This window comes from Pinus tabuliformis, chromosome Q (genome assembly GCF_031772625.1).
Source record: "Pinus tabuliformis cultivar Carrire ecotype Pingquan chromosome Q, CPIR1, whole genome shotgun sequence".
Classification (NCBI taxonomy): Eukaryota; Viridiplantae; Streptophyta; class Pinopsida; order Pinales; family Pinaceae; genus Pinus; species Pinus tabuliformis.
In genome coordinates, this window is record NC_142296.1 from 169,240,474 (window position 1) to 169,258,068 (window position 17,595).

Here is a 17,595-nt window from a genome sequence, read left to right on the forward strand (position 1 = left end):
ACCATTGAGGTCAGTTGTTAACCAATGCGAGGCCCATCACCTTTAATGAGAGCGAGGACCAAGGTACCCTGATGCATCCTATGGGGTGTAAATTAATGAGCTGTTGTTGAACCCCCCTGTAGGATCCAACAGTCAAGGAGCCATAGTGATTCCCCATTGCTTCTAGTGAGGTAACCTATCATCATAGCATACAGATTCAAGGCGTCATAAGACTTTGAACTTGCACCCAGATAACTTGATGATGTCGGTGGGCCAAGATTGTTGGAAGGAGGGCCTTAAGAAATTCCACATTAGTCCAACACGAGCAATCCAAATTTAATTGGAAATTTTTTTATTGAGAAGATCATAAAGAACCTACTAACCTCTAATTTTAATGAGCCCAAGGCAGTCCATGCTCGCCAGATTTCAATTTTTAGGGACTCTGAAATACTTGGAAAATAAGACTCCGAGGGGGCTCTTTTTCCGTAACTAGTCCATTGGGCCTGGAAAAAGGAACAAACCTATATGCAATATACATTCCTCTCATGTTTTACAGAGCATGAGGAGAAATAGAGTGAGCTCATTGTGTCAGCAAGAAATTAGGAAGAGAAAGTGGAAGGAACGATCCCTTCTCTCACCATCTCCAACTATCTTTTCTTCATAATTTCTTCCACAAATTCTCCTTGGATTGGGGTTTTTGATATAACTTAAGTCTGTTCCCATTCACCAAGAAGGGAACATTCCCATCGTCAATGGTTTTAACCCGAACATATCCATTATCAAATACTTTCTCAATTTCATAGGGGCCGAGCCAATGTGTGTTAAACTTTCCTTTAAAGTTCTTAAATTTTGAATAATACAACAATGCCCAGTCTCCCTCTTTGAACTACTTATTTTTAATTTATTTGTCATGCCATTTAGCCCGTTGTTGTTGAATCAAGTCAGTATGTTGAAAAGAATCCTTCCTAATCTCATCCAACTCATTGAGATGCAAGATTCTTTGTTGCTGAGCTTCGTCAAGGTCTATACCCAAATTTGTTGTCATTTTAAAACTTTTGATCTGAAATTCAATGGGCAATAAAACTTGCTTTCCATACACCAATTCATTCAGAGAAAAGCCAGTGGTATTTCTCCATGTGATCCTGTAGGTGCACAATGCTTCAAGAAGTCTGTCAGACCAATCCTTCTTATGTAATTGCACTGTCTTGGTAAGGATTATCTCCAACACCTTGTTTGTTGATTCCACCTGCCCATTGGCCTGTGGATGATAAGGGGTGGACTTCTGATGAGTAGTCTGATATTTCTGCACAATTCCCTGCATAATTTTTGACATAAAATGAGTACCTTGATCAGTGACTATTTCCCTAAGTACCCCAAATCTTGCAAAAATATCATAAAAAATAAAATAAAAAATCTACTACTCTTTTCTCTATTGCTCTAGGTAGTTCTCTTCCCTCCACCCACTTCGTAACATAATCAATACAAACTAAAATATGCTTCTTGCCTTTGGATATAGGGTTGATGGGGCCTACAAAATCAAGAGCCCACTTCCCAAAAGGTTCTATGAGAACTCGTGGCTGCAAAGGCATCTCGTCTGATTGTACAGGCCACCCCATTCTGTCACAATTGTCAAACTTCCAGACATATTCTCTTGCATTTTTGAAAAGACTTGGCCAATAGTAACATGAGCGAAGGATCTTGTAAGTTGTACACTTGTTTACAAAATGTACTCCACATGGTTCGTCATGAAAGACTCTCAAAATGTCATAGATCTCATCTTCCCGGACACACCTGCGGATAATCGAATCAGGTCCAGTGAAAAAAATATCTCCCCTAATCCAAGATTAATCAACACTTTCGTAATAATTCTCTTTTTTTGATTAGATGAAAAGTAAGGAGGCAACTTTCCTATAGCAAGGTAATATGCCATGTCTGCAAACCAAGGTGTTTTAACAGAAATAGCAAACAAATTTTCATTAGGAAAGCTATCATTAATAGGAATATCCTCACCTACATGGTTTGTAGAATTTCTCACTGTAGATCAACATATTATGTAATATACTAAAGCAAAATATTAGATCTACTTCTACAACAAACTTGCAGAAGATTAATCGATTTTGAGCAAGATCAAATAGAACACATATAACAGAGAATGAGAAAGCAATCACAAATGAACACAGAAGAATACTCTGGGGAAAGCCTCAGCTAAAATCCTCTATCTCTGTATTATCATATAAGTGGAAATATGTCTGGATTACACAAAGATTTAGCTCACAATCTATCCAGCTCTCAGTACAATCCTTCAATGATGCTCATAGACTGAATAGACACAACAAATGCCTTCCTCCAATCCTCCAAGCCTCCTATTTCATTGCATAGTTTCTCGTGGGGTCCAATGCTACCACCTATGTGAATTCCCACATCACACACTCATCAAAACTCAGAAATAACTACGCAATCCTCAAGGAATGAATTCCTTCTACATGCAAGAGATATCCTCAATGGAATATTCCTGCAACTGATAATACACTGTCCCATCATCTGATCTCAACTGGGTCTCTGAATGAACTGACATGCATGAGTTATTTATGAGAGAATATTCAGTTTTCTGAAGTACACTAGTTACATGCATGCATGCATTAACTAACTGAACTCACAATCAGTTCCACAAACTGTTGGAACTAATCTAACTGGACTTAGCTCAGTTAACTGAGCTAACTAATTACAACTCAAAGTACAACTCATCCTAATCTCCTTAATTAAGGGATAACTTCCTCAATCAAAAGGAAAACTGTTGCATGTCTTCACATAGACTTCATGTTTGATTTTCTCCAACTAATTAACTCAAGATGAATTAATTAATTATTTTACAAATAGCTGCTAAGATCAAATTCGAATTTTAATTCTCAATTTTAGTTCAAGGACTAACTAAAATTGGAATGTATCCCAAAATGCTATTTATAGCAATGTTATTTTTAGAACTTCTACATTTAGCATTTCTTGTTGCTATTTTCAACATGGTTAAGTCTAGATAAGAAATCAGCTACCTGATTTTCCTTTACAAGCCTATCCAATACCATGATGTCAAATTCGTGCAACAACAAAAGCCACCTAGTAATCCTGCCATTAGTAACTAGTTTATTCATGAGATATCGAATCACAGAGTGATTGATGTGTACAAAAACTTCATAGCTCGCGATGTAATATCTAAACTTATTAATAGCATAAATCACAACAAGGAATTCTTTTTCAGTTATCGTGTAATTCAGTTTTGTAGGAGTTAAATTTTTATTAACATAATAAATAACATGGGTTACACGCTCCTCCTTTTGTCCCAATACTGCTCCTATGGTTGAATCAGAGGGATCAGAAAATGAAAAGGAAATTTCCAATCTGGACCTCTCAAGACTGGTGCTGAAGAAATTTTTTCGTTGAGTGTATCAAATGCAACTTGACATTCATCATCCCAATGAAATTTAGCTTCTTTAGTCAACAATTTAAATAATGGAGAGGCTACCTTCGTAAAATTTTCAACAAACCTTCTACAGTAGCCTGCATGTCCAAGGAAACTTCGGACTCCCTTCTGATTGGTTGTTGGGGGTATCTTTGAAATAACTTCAATCTTTGCGAGATCAACTTTAATTTTTGCACATAAACATGATGACCCAAAACAATACCTTCATTCATAATCATAAAACATTTTTCATTACTTAATGAGAGATTAGTTTCTCTACATCTCTACAAAACTTTCTCAATATTATGTAAATCTTATTCAAAAGTATCACCCATGACTATAAATTCATCCATATAAACCTCTACGCAATCATGCAAAAGATCATAGAAAATACCAAGGACCGCCCGCTCGAATGTGGCTAGGTGAATGCCTCTCATATCTGTGTATTCCCAAGCAAAAGTGTCTGAAAAGTTTTTTCATGCTTGAATTAATTGTTTTTCCTGTTCAGGGGTTCAGGAAGAATTAATATTCAGAGGTTTTTCAGGAAAAATTTCAACTACCTTACTCCGCCATGCAGTCACGAAATATGCAGGAAATGTAGATAATAAGGCTGAATGTAGTTCGGTTTTTGTACTATACTCATGAGAATCCTACATATTAGTAATGAAATCAAAATTATGACTAGACTACCCTTCTTCTTGCTGCAAAAAAACTAGGATTAGAAATACAACAATTTATCAAATTTTCTTCTAAATTTTCTTTAAGGCTAATGGCTTGGGCAATTGTCAAAACTGGTTGGGTACATTCTGAATCATGCTCTTCTTCTTCAACCCAATGTGTATTTTCTGATCTTAGGAGAGGTTGAGTAGGGGGATACAAATTAATGTGCTTTATTTCAGTTCCAAGAGTGATGGTCATGTCTTCAGACCTACACCCTATGTAAGCATCTGCCATGGCTAACCATGGTCTCCCCAAGATCAAAGGATGCCCTCCTAAGTTAGTTTTGGTTTGAATAACATAAAAATCTGCAGGGTACTTCCAGGAATCTAATGAGATGACAATGTCTTCTAATACCTCTCGCTTTACCTTAGACCTATCTGCTAATTCTAACATGGTAGGAGTAGGAAATAAGTCAAAGGTTCCTATTCTAGATAAGGTATCCATAGTCATCACATTAATGGCTACACACAAATCAATTAAAGTGTTTTTTATAGGTTGTCCATTGATGAAGGTGGTAACCATAGGGATTCCAGGGTATACATATTTTTCAGTAACAAATCTGGTAGACATTAAAATTGCAAGCTTTCCACCTACTTGAATTGTAGAGAGTTCTCTCCTTTGTCTTCCAGGTCTCTTGGTACATAGCTCCATTACTGTTTTGGCATAGATTGGAATATCTTAATTTCTTGCAGCAAGGGGATCTTAATGCATACATTTCTCAATTCAAACACAACATCAAACTTGGGATGTTTTACTTTCATCTCCAACCTCTATGGAAAAGGAGGTTGGATCGTATGGGATGAGGAAGGTTCTTGTGGCATTGAAGTAGGTTGTTCTGCTGGTTCAGGTGTGGTTTCAACCTCAGGAATTTCTAGAGCATCTTCCTCTACAATCTCTTCAATTATTTCGGGCTAAGTCACCACTTTTCCAGACCTCAGTTGGATTTCCTACAAGGACACATGGAATTACTATAACATAGGAACAAAAATTTCCTACAACAACTGTGGTGAAATACAGTAGGTAGGAAAAGTGGGATAGGTGACCAATCCAATGTTGTGAGTGGATTGGATGGTTTTATTATTAGGGTTAGACACTGGCTGGGTAGGAAGTTATGTAGGATGAGGTTGATTTGGTGGGGCAGGAAACTGATGTTGTTGTTATTGAGGTTGAATCATTTGCTGTTGTGTGGGTTGTGGTGGATAAAAAGTTTTGAGAAGGAAAATTCTGAGTGGTAGTGTAAGAAAAGTTCCGCTACCAAGGAAGTTGTGCAGGCCTAGGCTGCCAAGGCATTGGAATATTCCGCATCTAATTTTGATTCTAAGGAACTCGATAATGCGACTGAGCCATACCTCTAGCACATGGTTACTATGGACTTTGAGGTGTCATTGCATAGAGTGCATTGACAGCTCCTTGATCTGCTAGATATGCTGCTTTTATTTCAGGAAGTGAAGGATATTGATTAGTTGAATGCTTTGCTTCACAAATTCGACATACTTCTATACTATCTATAGGAAATTCCCTCAAGGCATGCTTTCTCCTGCATTTCAGACAGAACACAGCCAGGGATTTCTCTAGTTCCTCTTGTTTTTCTTGTTTCTTATTAACTTGCAAAACATCCAATTGAGAAGATAATGTGCTAAGAATATCAGTTTTAAAATTTTCAAATAAATTATGCATTTCAGCTCTGATTACTTCATCTCCAGCAACTGACTTGACAAGCCTAGAAGAAGTATCTCATGTTCCTCCTCCAACTTTAGAATTTCCTCTTGAATATAGCTGACATATCTCACATACTTCATCATAGCCAAACTTCAATCTGTCAGCTCCTCCCATTAGTTCAGAATCTCCAAAGATTCTAGTCTGGTTGCTCTGAGCAAAATCATTCTTTTAGTATCCTTGCTCAGTTGATTCATTTTGGATCTCTGTAGATTATAGTGAAATCTCTCCACCAAGTCCTCAAGACTCTCACCCTCCTTCTGAGTCATGCCAAAAATCTCTTCTTTGAGGTCTCTAGTCTTGCAATAATCTTGATATTTCCTTAAGAATACCTTTTTTATAATACCCCCAAGTTGTAATGGAGTTTGAAGCCAACCCCATAAACCACCTGAGAGCTGCATCATTCAATGTTTTAGGAAACAACTTCAGCTTATGAGAATTGGAAGAATAGTCATAGCTCCTGCATAACACATTGAACTCGAATAGAAAGGCATCAGGATATTCACTGGGAACCCCATGAAAGTTAGGCAAGGTTGAAGGAGGAATCTTCTTCATCTAAGTAGCTCCACTAGCCTCCCTGATAGGGAATTCGAATGTGACCAGTTCTTCTTCCTTCTCATCATATCCATATCTGTGACCAAACCCCTCTTCATGAGCCATTCTAGACCAAAAGGAAGTGGGGCCTTTGTAAACTACAGATTATATGGAATCAATGGTTTGGAATTCTGGTTCTTAAATAGGATTGTCAAGGAATTCCTTTTCAGGTTGACCACTGAGTAAAGATGTTGTTTTCCTTGTGAGAGGAGATTCAAAATGGGCAGCAACAAAATATATTCCTGCATAAGCTACTACTGTAGAAGCAGGAATATGTTCAATGCTCTTTTTAGGACCACAAATCCCCTGACTGGACTCTTCTTCTCTTGCTGCCTTATATCTTACAGAATTATTTTTCCTCGCCAGTGTATTAGTAAATGAAGTGGTGCTCACACCACTACAAAAGACATTTGTAGATGTTGGACCCAATCATCTACTATGAAAAAAAAATAAAAAAACTACTTACCAAACAATCAAGACATGACTTTGGTGAATTTATGACCTCCTCCAGTGCATAGACTTTGCCTTTCGTATTACCACTTCGACTCCCCCAGTCCTGAAAAATTCCAAACAATGCATGTAATACAAAAGCACTTAAGTATTATCCCTTTAGCACCTCCCCGACAATGGTTCCAAAATGTTGAGTCAAATTATAGCCTTATAATTTGATTTACATAAATCATCAACCCAAGGTAGGTAAACTTGTGAGATGTTGTGCAAAGTATATGCAGGCTTAACACTGTAAGTGCTGATTAATCTAACTAGTCAATCATACAAAACCAATGACTCTTTCTTGCATCAATCACTTAGTAGCAAAGGTTGTAGAGTGGATCAAACATCCCTCTATAGCTCTTAATATTGCTGATGATGATTAGGAAAAGATACAGAAACCAACTTACAACAAACTCAGAAATTCACTCAACATTAGAAATCAAGTCTTCATTAAATGAATTCCACACATTAACAAGAAACTAGTTCATTTAATCAATTGCTTCTGATATATCAGAAAGAGTGCATTATATGTAAAAATAAATTATTACTACATAACAGAAATAAAATGAATAAACACTAAACTATGGGAGTTGTGAGCAAAGGGGGCCTTCCCTTACTCAAAACCCCTTCAAATTAGAAGATCTTTCTCACGGAAATAGACAGAACATATAATATTGTATTAATCTGAAAAAGATACAGTCGAGTACAATCTGATATACAGTCTTAGCTGAAACCAACCCAACAACCCCCTATCATGAGAACTAGAACCGATTTTATACACTTACAAAAGCCCATATATGGCTTGCAGTAAGGAAGACTACTAATCTAAGCCATCAGCTAATATTTATGTTACAAAATATCAAATTTAGCCATACTAGGTCTAATCCATGACTGAAAGCATGGATTAGATGAAATTCGTTACATGGCTATAGATTTCCTCCAAATGGCCAACAAGAGAAAGTTTATGAATCTGGGTGGTATCATTGGTAGATCTTAAATGGCCAATAGGACAACATCCATATGTGATATATTCCCCACAAAACCCATGTTCCTATTTGATGTAGATATTCATGGAACACAACTAACTGTTGATGTTGCTGTAGGAAATCTGGGTGGTTACAAGAAATCCACGGCTGCAGGAATTCCAGAGTGTTTGTAGGAAATAGGATTGCACATCTGTCTGCAGGAAATGCAAGCCTATTTTTCAATCAAAACAAATATACACAAGAACTCTAGATTAGTTAGCATGGTAATTAAAATAAATAACAACTAGTTGTAAGGAACACTTAAAGTTAAGGTAAAAGACTTTTTTTCATGTTAATTTGCATACCTTCAACCTACGACACCCTTTTGGCAAAAACCTATGTATTATAACCGAAATAGGAATAATAGGGGTTAAATATAGTTCAAAATGGGAGAGGTAAATGTTGAAAATAATACTGAGAGGGGGGGTGAATCAGTATTATCAGATCAATAAAACTTTTTCAATTTCAAACTTAGAAACATATACGCTACTTCAGTTAAGTGAACCTGCGTGTACACGCTTCTATGTCTAAAGCAACTAGCGTATATCCAGAAATCTTATGATTCAGTTAGATTATCTTCATTTAATGCATCAGAACATTATTAACCATATTAACAGTAAACAGGTGCAGTATAACAGAACAGATCATCACACAAAAGCCACACACATGAACACCAAGATATAAGGTGGAAACCCAATGTGGGTGAAAACCACCTACTGCAAGTCGTCTCTATCGTTCTTTAATCAAAAACTTCAGTTTACAATCTTTTGTACTGGTGAAGCCTTATACCAGTACGCAGGCTACAACCTGCAGAAGGCTACAACCTTCTCTCGTTTTCCAGACTCTCCTGGAAGGGAGCTCCAACCCCCTTTGCTCTTGTACTAGCTAAGATACTAGTACGTAGGTGCTGGCCTACAATCTTCTTTCCTTCAGGTATCAATTTTCAGACTGAATACTCCTGAAGCACAACATTGCAATCTGAAGACCACGATTCATTCAATTTTCATAACAGATCATTGAAGCACAAAACAACCAATACTAGCATCATCAATCTTTGAATCACTGAACCACTGAAACCCTGTCAACACCCAGTCACCAGAACACAGAGCAGACTACAGAACTCTGCAATAACAGTCAGACCCAACTGCAACCCAAAATTAAGCTTCAAAAGATATACGCTACTTCACTGAAACCAACCCGCGTATACACGCGCTTTTAACGAAGGCAACCTGCGTACAGATCTAAAAATATTTCCTTAAAACTTTGCAGCTGTACCAGATATCAGTCATACTCAGAGCATAACATTGCGTCAGTATACAGATCTAAAAATACGCATAATCAACCATATAAAGATAGTTCATTTCAAACCATTTGATCCCGATCTATCCTTAGATCTAGTCTTCCATCAACCGGTGTGATCTCTCCTTAGCTCAGATCAAGCAACCCAGAACCTGCATACTAGATCTCTTTCTTTATCAGATATTCAAGACTTTTTCAATACTTTTGCCTAATGATCTTCTTCTCCTTATATAGCCTTAGGCCCTTCACAATACCACGGTCCAAAACCATAGTAACACAATACCATCAACTTCAAAACTAGGGATCAACACGTCTGTCGAGATACCTTTGGTCCAAAACATAGGCTCAAGTACCGAGGACTAACTACCATGGACCAAAAGAAAGCTTCTCGACATGTACGCCCTTTGTTGTTCATGAAACTGCGTGTATATGCGACTTTGTATATAGAGATCCTGCGTATCCGTGACTTAGTATATAGCGTACCAGCATGTATACGCAACTTGGGCTTAATGAACCTGCGTATATGAAATTTCTCATCATTCTTGTAGTCTGGATTGAGATCTGTCATCAAAGAGAGTTGCAATCAAGGACAAAACCTGTACCGTAGCGCCACACCTGTGCCAAAATGCCAACAATCTCCCCCTTTGGACTTGATGGCAACCCCAAGATCCTTAGAATCATTCTCCCCCTTTGTCATCAAGGGAAAAGGGTTGTGCTCCCCCTGAGTACATGCTGATACCTCTGCTCTGCTATGCTGAACATGCTCCCCCTGACTATAGGCAAGATCTGCAAAAGATGTTCTTCAAAAAGAACCAAGACTTATACATCATAAAGGACCTTCCTATCACCAAAAGACTCAATACATACATCCATACTCCCAACCAAGAGGGGATACATTAGAAATTTACATATGACAACCAATTACATTACATCATTCATCCCAGGCATAGTGGGGAAACCAACATAGGCCGTTACATGACCTTGACACCATAAAGAGATATCACAAAAGAGATACATGACATAGAGACGAAAAATCTAGACCAAGACTTATGAAAGTCACCAGCATCATCTGATAATCATCTTTTAGATCAGCAACCAAGATTTCTCCTTCTCCTGAAACCAACAACAGTTGTGAACTAGAACCAAAAGCATCTAAATGCCAACAATTATTTATTAGACTTTAATCTGCTCCCCTGAAACTGTGCCTGTTGCTCCCCCTAAAACCAAGCCTGAAGGTCTCTGTCATACCCATCTCAGACCTTCTCCAACCAGAGTCTGCCCTTGCTGTTTAGAACTCCATATACGCGACTTAACCTGCATAAGTCAGCGTATGAACGCGGATATCCCTTATACAACACGCGTACACCAACTTTTCTGTAGAACAGACAAGCTTCAACAGCAGGATGAAGCATCAAATACTCCTAGCTTTTGTCTGAGATATTCAAAAGTCTCCCTGGGCAGTGGTTTTGTGAGAATATCAGCAACTTGTTCTTTAGAGGGAACATACTCCAACTTGACCTTTTGTTCAAGCACTTGTTCCCGGAGGAAGTGATACTTGATTGGTATGTGCTTGGTCTTTGAGTGCATGACTGGATTCTTTGAAATGCTGATTGCACTTGTATTATCACATAAGATAGAGACATGTGGAGTGCAAGTGATTTGAAAATCCTGCAAGGTCTGCATCATCCAAAGAAGTTGTGTGCAACAAGATGCTGCAGCCACATATTCTGCTTCAGCTATAGATAAGGAAATCGAACTATGTTTCTTGTTGAACCAAGATACTAATCTGGAACCCATGAAGAATGCACCACCACTTGTGCTTTTCCTGTCATCCACACTTTCGGCCCAATCTGCATCTGTGTAAGCATGAAGAGTGAGATCTGTATCTCTAGGATACCATAAGCCATAGTTTTGAGTCCCTTGAAGATATTTGAAGATTCTTTTGACTGCCTGAAGATGAGTTTCCTTTGGGTTGGCTTGAAATCTTCCAACAATTCCTACTGCATGCATAATATCTGGTCAGGTACCTGTCAAATAAAGCAAACTCCCAATCATGGATCTATAAGTTGGTTGATGAACTGCTGCTGATTCATCATTTGCACTGAGGCTACATCCTGTAACCATGGGGGTACATACTGGATTTGAATCTTCCATGCCGTACTTCTTCAAGATCTGCTTGAGGTACTTGGTTTGAGACAAGAAAATACCTCCTTCATTTTGTTGGATTTGCAATCCAAGAAAGTATGTCAATTCTCCGAGTAATGACATTTCGAATTCTTTCTGCATAACCAAGGCAAAGTTTTGACTCATAGCCGCTTCATTGCTGCCAAAGATAATATCATCTACATACACAACAAGTATTAGCAATTTGTTATTTTCAACTTTCATATAGAGATTGCTATCTGTTGATCCTTTTGAAAAACCTTGTTGGTGAAGATATTTGTCCAAACGATAGTACCAAGCCCTTGGAGCTTGTTTGAGACCATAGAGAGCCTTTTTCAATCTGCATACAAGGTTTGGATCATTCCCAAGAATGAAACCATCTGGCTGCTCAATATATACTTCTTCTTCTAAGTCTCCATTCAGAAAGGCTGATTTCACGTCCATTTGAAATACTTTGAAGTTTTGAAAGCTTGAGAGAGCAAGGAACATTCGGATGGCCTCAAGTCTTGCAACAAGAGCAAAGGTCTCTTCAAAATCTATTCCTTCTTGCTGCGCATACCCTTTACAAACAAGTCTGGCCTTGTTTCTAATTACTTCTCAATTTTCATTCAATTTATTTTTGAAGACCCATTTTGTCCCTATGACATTCTTATCCTTTGGTCTAGGAACCAAATCCCAAGTGTTGTTCTTTCCGATTCAAGTTCTTCATCCATTGCTTTGACCCAACATTCATCTTTGCATGCCTCTTTCACATTTTGTGGTTCAGTGGAAGAGAGTAATGCCAAATAGCTTGAAGCTTCTGCAATTGTTCTTCTTGTTCGTACTCCTGCTTCTTTCTGCCCCACAATCTGAGATTATGGATGATTCTTCTGAACATATCTGGATGGAGTCTTCTCTTCTATTCTTGTCTGCTCCTTTGGTTCTTCTTGAGGTTCTTCCTCTTCATCATTCTGTCTTTGAGGGTAGCCTTCATCTTCTTCGATGTCTTCATGATGAACTTGCCTAGGAATGTATCCCTTCTCATCAACCACAACATCAATGCTGTCAACAATTCTGCGAAGTCTTTTATTGTAGCACTTGTATGCTTTGCTATGTGGAGAGTAACCAAGAAGAATGCCTTCATCTGCTCTAGGTTCAAGTTTGCCAAGCTGCTCATCAGTATTCTTAATATAGCATTTGCTCCCAAAGATTTTGAAGTGATTTACCGAAGGAGTCTTACCACTCCAGAGCTCATGAGGAGTTTGAGTGTTGTTCACCCGGACATTTGTTTTCTTGAGAATAACAACCGTAGCATGTGCAGCTTCACCCCAGAAAGTTGCGGGAGTTCCTAACTCATCAAGCATAGCATGAGCCATTTGTTGGATTGTTCTGTTCATTCGTTCCACAACTCCATTTTGCTGAGGAGTTCTAGCTGTAGAGAATTCTCTTCTTATCCATGTTCTTCACAGAAATCGAAAAATTCATTTGAGGTAAACTCCCCACCTCTGTCGGATCTGAGGCACTTAATTTTGTGACCTGATTCATTTTCAACCAAGGCTTTGAAGGATTTGAATTTTTCGAATGCTTCATCTTTGTGCTTCATAAGTCCTAACCAGACAAACCTGGAGAAATCGTCAATGAATAGTATCAAGTATTCTTCTACTCGAGGTGTTCTTTTCCTGAATGGACCGCATGTATCTGTATGTACAAGCTCAAGAGGCATGCTAGCTGATCCTTCCTTCTCTGGAAAGTTAGTTCTGGTTTGTTTTCCAAACTGACATGATTTGCATATGGTGTTGTCATGAATTTTGATATCTGGAAGATCGTGAACTGCCTGATATTTGCATGCTTTCCTTATTTGTGAAAAGCTTAGATGTCCCAACCTCCGATGCCATAACCAGTGCTCATCATCGTTGCTCAGATAGCATTGTTGTTGTCCTTCTTCAAATATGTACAGATTATTTGGAGTTCTTTTGCCTTTGATCACTGTTTTACCTGTATCAAGATCACGAACAAGACATCCATTTGATCTGAATATTACCTCGGTTCTTTGATGACACATCTGGCTAACACTTAGAAGATTATGCTTCAATCCATCAACATACAAAACATTTCCAACCTTGACCTTTTCTTTTAACTGAGCAATGCCTTTTCCTTTTATAGTTGCGGGAGTGTCATTTCCAAAAGAAACTTTCTTTCCTTTTTCTAGAGCAGAATATGACTCAAGTTTTTCTTTATCACCTGTCATATGCTTCGAACATCCACTGTCAATGTACCATATATTTTCCTGTCCCTCTGCATAAAATGCTATCCCACATCTTTCTGTTTGTGGTTCCTTTATTCTCCATGTTTTGGTGCTTGAGGCTTGTTCCTTTTTCTACTGAAACCTGCTCCTGCATTCAGAATCTTCATGACCAAAGTTATTGCAAATAGAACATTCAACTTCATTTTCAAGAGCCGAAAAGTTGTTATAGGTCCTTTTAGTAATCCCGGTCATACTTCTTTGTTTTTGAGCTTCTCTAGTCATGATTGTTTTATATGCAACACATTGAGCTACTTTGTGACCAAAGTTATGACAAGAGAAACATTGTCCATTGAAGAAACTTCTGCGGTTATCAAATCTACCGGCCAAGTGATTGTAATCTCTATTGTCATTCATTCTTGAACCAAATTGAGAAGATTTTACCTGTGGCTGGTTGTAGCTTGTGTTCACTCTTAAGACAGATTGCCCCTGATAGTATTTGTTTTCAATTCGTCCCTGCTTTACCTGATAGTCTCCATTGTGCCTTTGCTCATTCCTTTTTGCTGCATCAAGATAACTTTTTGCAGTGGATGCTTGAGAAGTTTCTTCATTATAGCCCAGACCTATCTTGTTTAGAGGAGAACGTTGTACATTGATAATCTTATCCAGAGTTTCAGATCCTTTGACAAACTTAAGATTAATAGCTTTTGTTTTCTCAATCTCTTTTCTAAGAGCAACAATTTCACCTTCTAATTTTTCAAAATGTTTTTCCTTTTCATCAATTTGAAATTGTAGAGTATCAATGATCATATTCTTTTCTTCTATACATCTCTTGAGTCTAGTAATTTCTTCAAAAAGATTATCCACATCTATAGCATCCATATAATCATCATCTTCAAATGCCATTAACAATTTATATTCATTACCTTGTTCATCTTCATCACTATTTGATAGACCATCACTATCTTCATGAGTGTAGTAGCTTTTCTTATTTGCACCCTGTTTCTTGTTCCATCTAGCAGGCTCCTTTCCTTTATCCTTAGAAGGACATTTTGCAGCATAATGACCTACTCTTCCACAAGCAAAGCATTTAAAAGGTAACTTACCTCTGAACCTTCCAGAACCCCTTTGAAGATTTCTGACAAAGTTTGAATCTTCTTCTTCTTCTTCTGGTACGTGACTTGCTTCATAATAATCTCCTTTGCCTGATGCCTTGAAAGCAGCTTCTCTTCTGTCTGATGGACCTCCCTTTCTCATTTCATAAGCAGTTAGAATTCCATGTAGCTGAGACATAGTAAGAATTCATAGATTTTCCTTTTCTTCTATTGCAGATACTTTAGATTCAAACTTGGGGGACAATGATCTTATAACCTTTTCAACCACAATAGCCTCTTTTCTTTCTTCACCCAAATTTTTCATGCAATTAACAATCTCATCTACCCGAAGAAAATAGTTAGCCACACTTTCATCATTATACATCCTGAGATTCTCATACTGAATCCTGAGAGTTTGAAGTTTAGCACGCTTTACTTGTTCATCTCCTTCATAGCTCAAGACAATCTTGTCCCATATTTCTTTTGCGGATTTATATTGCATAACCTTTACGAATTCTGTTTGAGATAAGCATCCCAGCAAGGTATTGACTGCTTTAGCATTTGTTTCATATTTCTTCTTTTCAGCCGCATCTGTAGGAGTAGCTGAAGGAAAAGCGTAGCCTGTATCTATGATATCCCAAACTTTTGTACCAAGAGATTGAAGATAGGCAACAACTCTTACCTTCCAATAATTGAAGTTTGTCCCATCAAAAATTGGTGGCCTGATTGATACTTCCCTCTCATAGTTGCTCATGATGAATGATCTTCCTTCAAGCGATCAAGCTTCTCCGAAGGACCTGCTCTGATACCAATTGTTGAAAATAATACTGAGAGGGGGGGGTGAATCAGTATTATCAGATCAATAAAACTTTTTCAATTTCAAACTCAGAAACATATACGCTACTTCAGTTAAGTGAACCTGCGTGTACACGCTTCTGTGTCTAAAGCAACTAGCGTATATCCAGAAATATTATGATTCAGTTAGCTTATCTTCAGTTAATGCATCAGAACATTATTAACCATATTAACAGTAAACAGGTGCAGTATAACAGAACAGATCATCACACAAAAGCCACACACATGAACACCAAGATATAAAGTGGAAACCCAATGTGGGTGAAAACCACCTGCTGCAAGTCGTCTCTATCTTTCTTTAATCAAAAACTTCAGTTTACAATCTTTTGTACTGGTGCAGCCTTATACCAGTACGCAGGCTACAACCTGCAGAAGGCTACAACCTTCTCTCGTTTTCCAGACTCTCCTGGAAGGGAGCTCCAACCCCCTTTGCTCTTGTACTAGCTAAGATACTAGTACGTAGGTGCTGGCCTACAATCTTCTTTCCTTCAGGTATCAATTTTCAGACTGAATACTCCTAAAGCACAACATTACAATCTGAAGACCACTATTCATTCAACTTTCATAATAGATCATTGAAGCACAAAACAACCAATACTAGCATCATCAATCCTTGAATCACTGAACCACTGAAACCCTGTCAACACCCAGTCACCAGAACACAGAGTAGACTACAGAACTCTGCAATAACAGTCAGACCCAACTGCAACCCAAAATTAAGCTTCAAAAGATATACGCTACTTCACTTAAACCAACCCGCGTAAACACGCGATTTTAATGAAGGCAACCTGCGTATAGATCTAAAAATATTTCCTTAAAACTTTGCAGTTGTACAAGATATCAGTCATACTCAGAGCATAACATTGCGTCAGTATACAGATCTAAAAATACGCATAATCAACCATATAAAGATAGCTCATTTCAAACCATTTGATCCCGATCTATCCTTAGATCTAGTCTTCCATCAACTGGTGTGATCTCTCCTTAGCTCAGATCAAGCAACCCAGAACCTGCGTACTAGATCTCTTTCTTTATCAGATATTCAAGACCTTTTCAATACTTTTGCCTAATGATATTCTTCTCCTTATATAGCCTTAGGCCCTTCACAATACCACGGTCCAAAACCATAGTAACACAATACCATCAACTTCAAAACTAGGGATCAACACGTCTATCGAGATACCTTTGGTCCAAAACATAGGCTCAAGTACCGAGGACTAACTACCACGGACCAAAAGAAAGCTTCTCGACATGTACGCCCTTTTCTGTTCATGAAACTGCGTGTATACACGACTTTGTATATAGAGATCCTGCGTATCCGCGACTTAGTATATAGCGTACCAGCGTGTATACGCAACTTGGGCTTAATGAACCTGCGTATATGAAATTTCTCATCATTCTTGTAGTCTAGACTGAGATCTGTCATCAAAGAGAGTTGCCATCAAGGACAACACCTGTACCATAGCACCATACCTGTTCCAAAATGCCAACAGTAAAGTTTGGAAAAGGGTGTCAAAATTGGGCAAAACCAAGCCCCAACAATGATCAGAAAAATTTATTTCTATTTGACTATAGGATATTTCATACACACAATGCAATTTCCTACTTAGTGCATCAACCACTTGATTCTCCTTCCCTTTTAAATGCTTGATATCAAATTCAAATTCACTAAGAAAGGCACACCATCTTGTTTGATGATAATTTAGGTTAGGCTATTTTAAAAAACTCGTTAAGCTATTATGGTCTGCCATTAACACAATTTTTTTTCCCAACAGGTAATGCCTCCATACCTTCATTGCATGTATGACAAAAGTCAGTTCTAAATCATAACAAAAAATTTCTGATCATATTTCTTTGATTTCCAAGATTCATAAGATATTTCTCTACCCTCCTACATCAACACTCCCCTAACTCCCTCTTGATACGCATCTGTGCAAACTACAAATTCCTTTTCTGGGTGAACAATTCTTAACTATTTTGGAG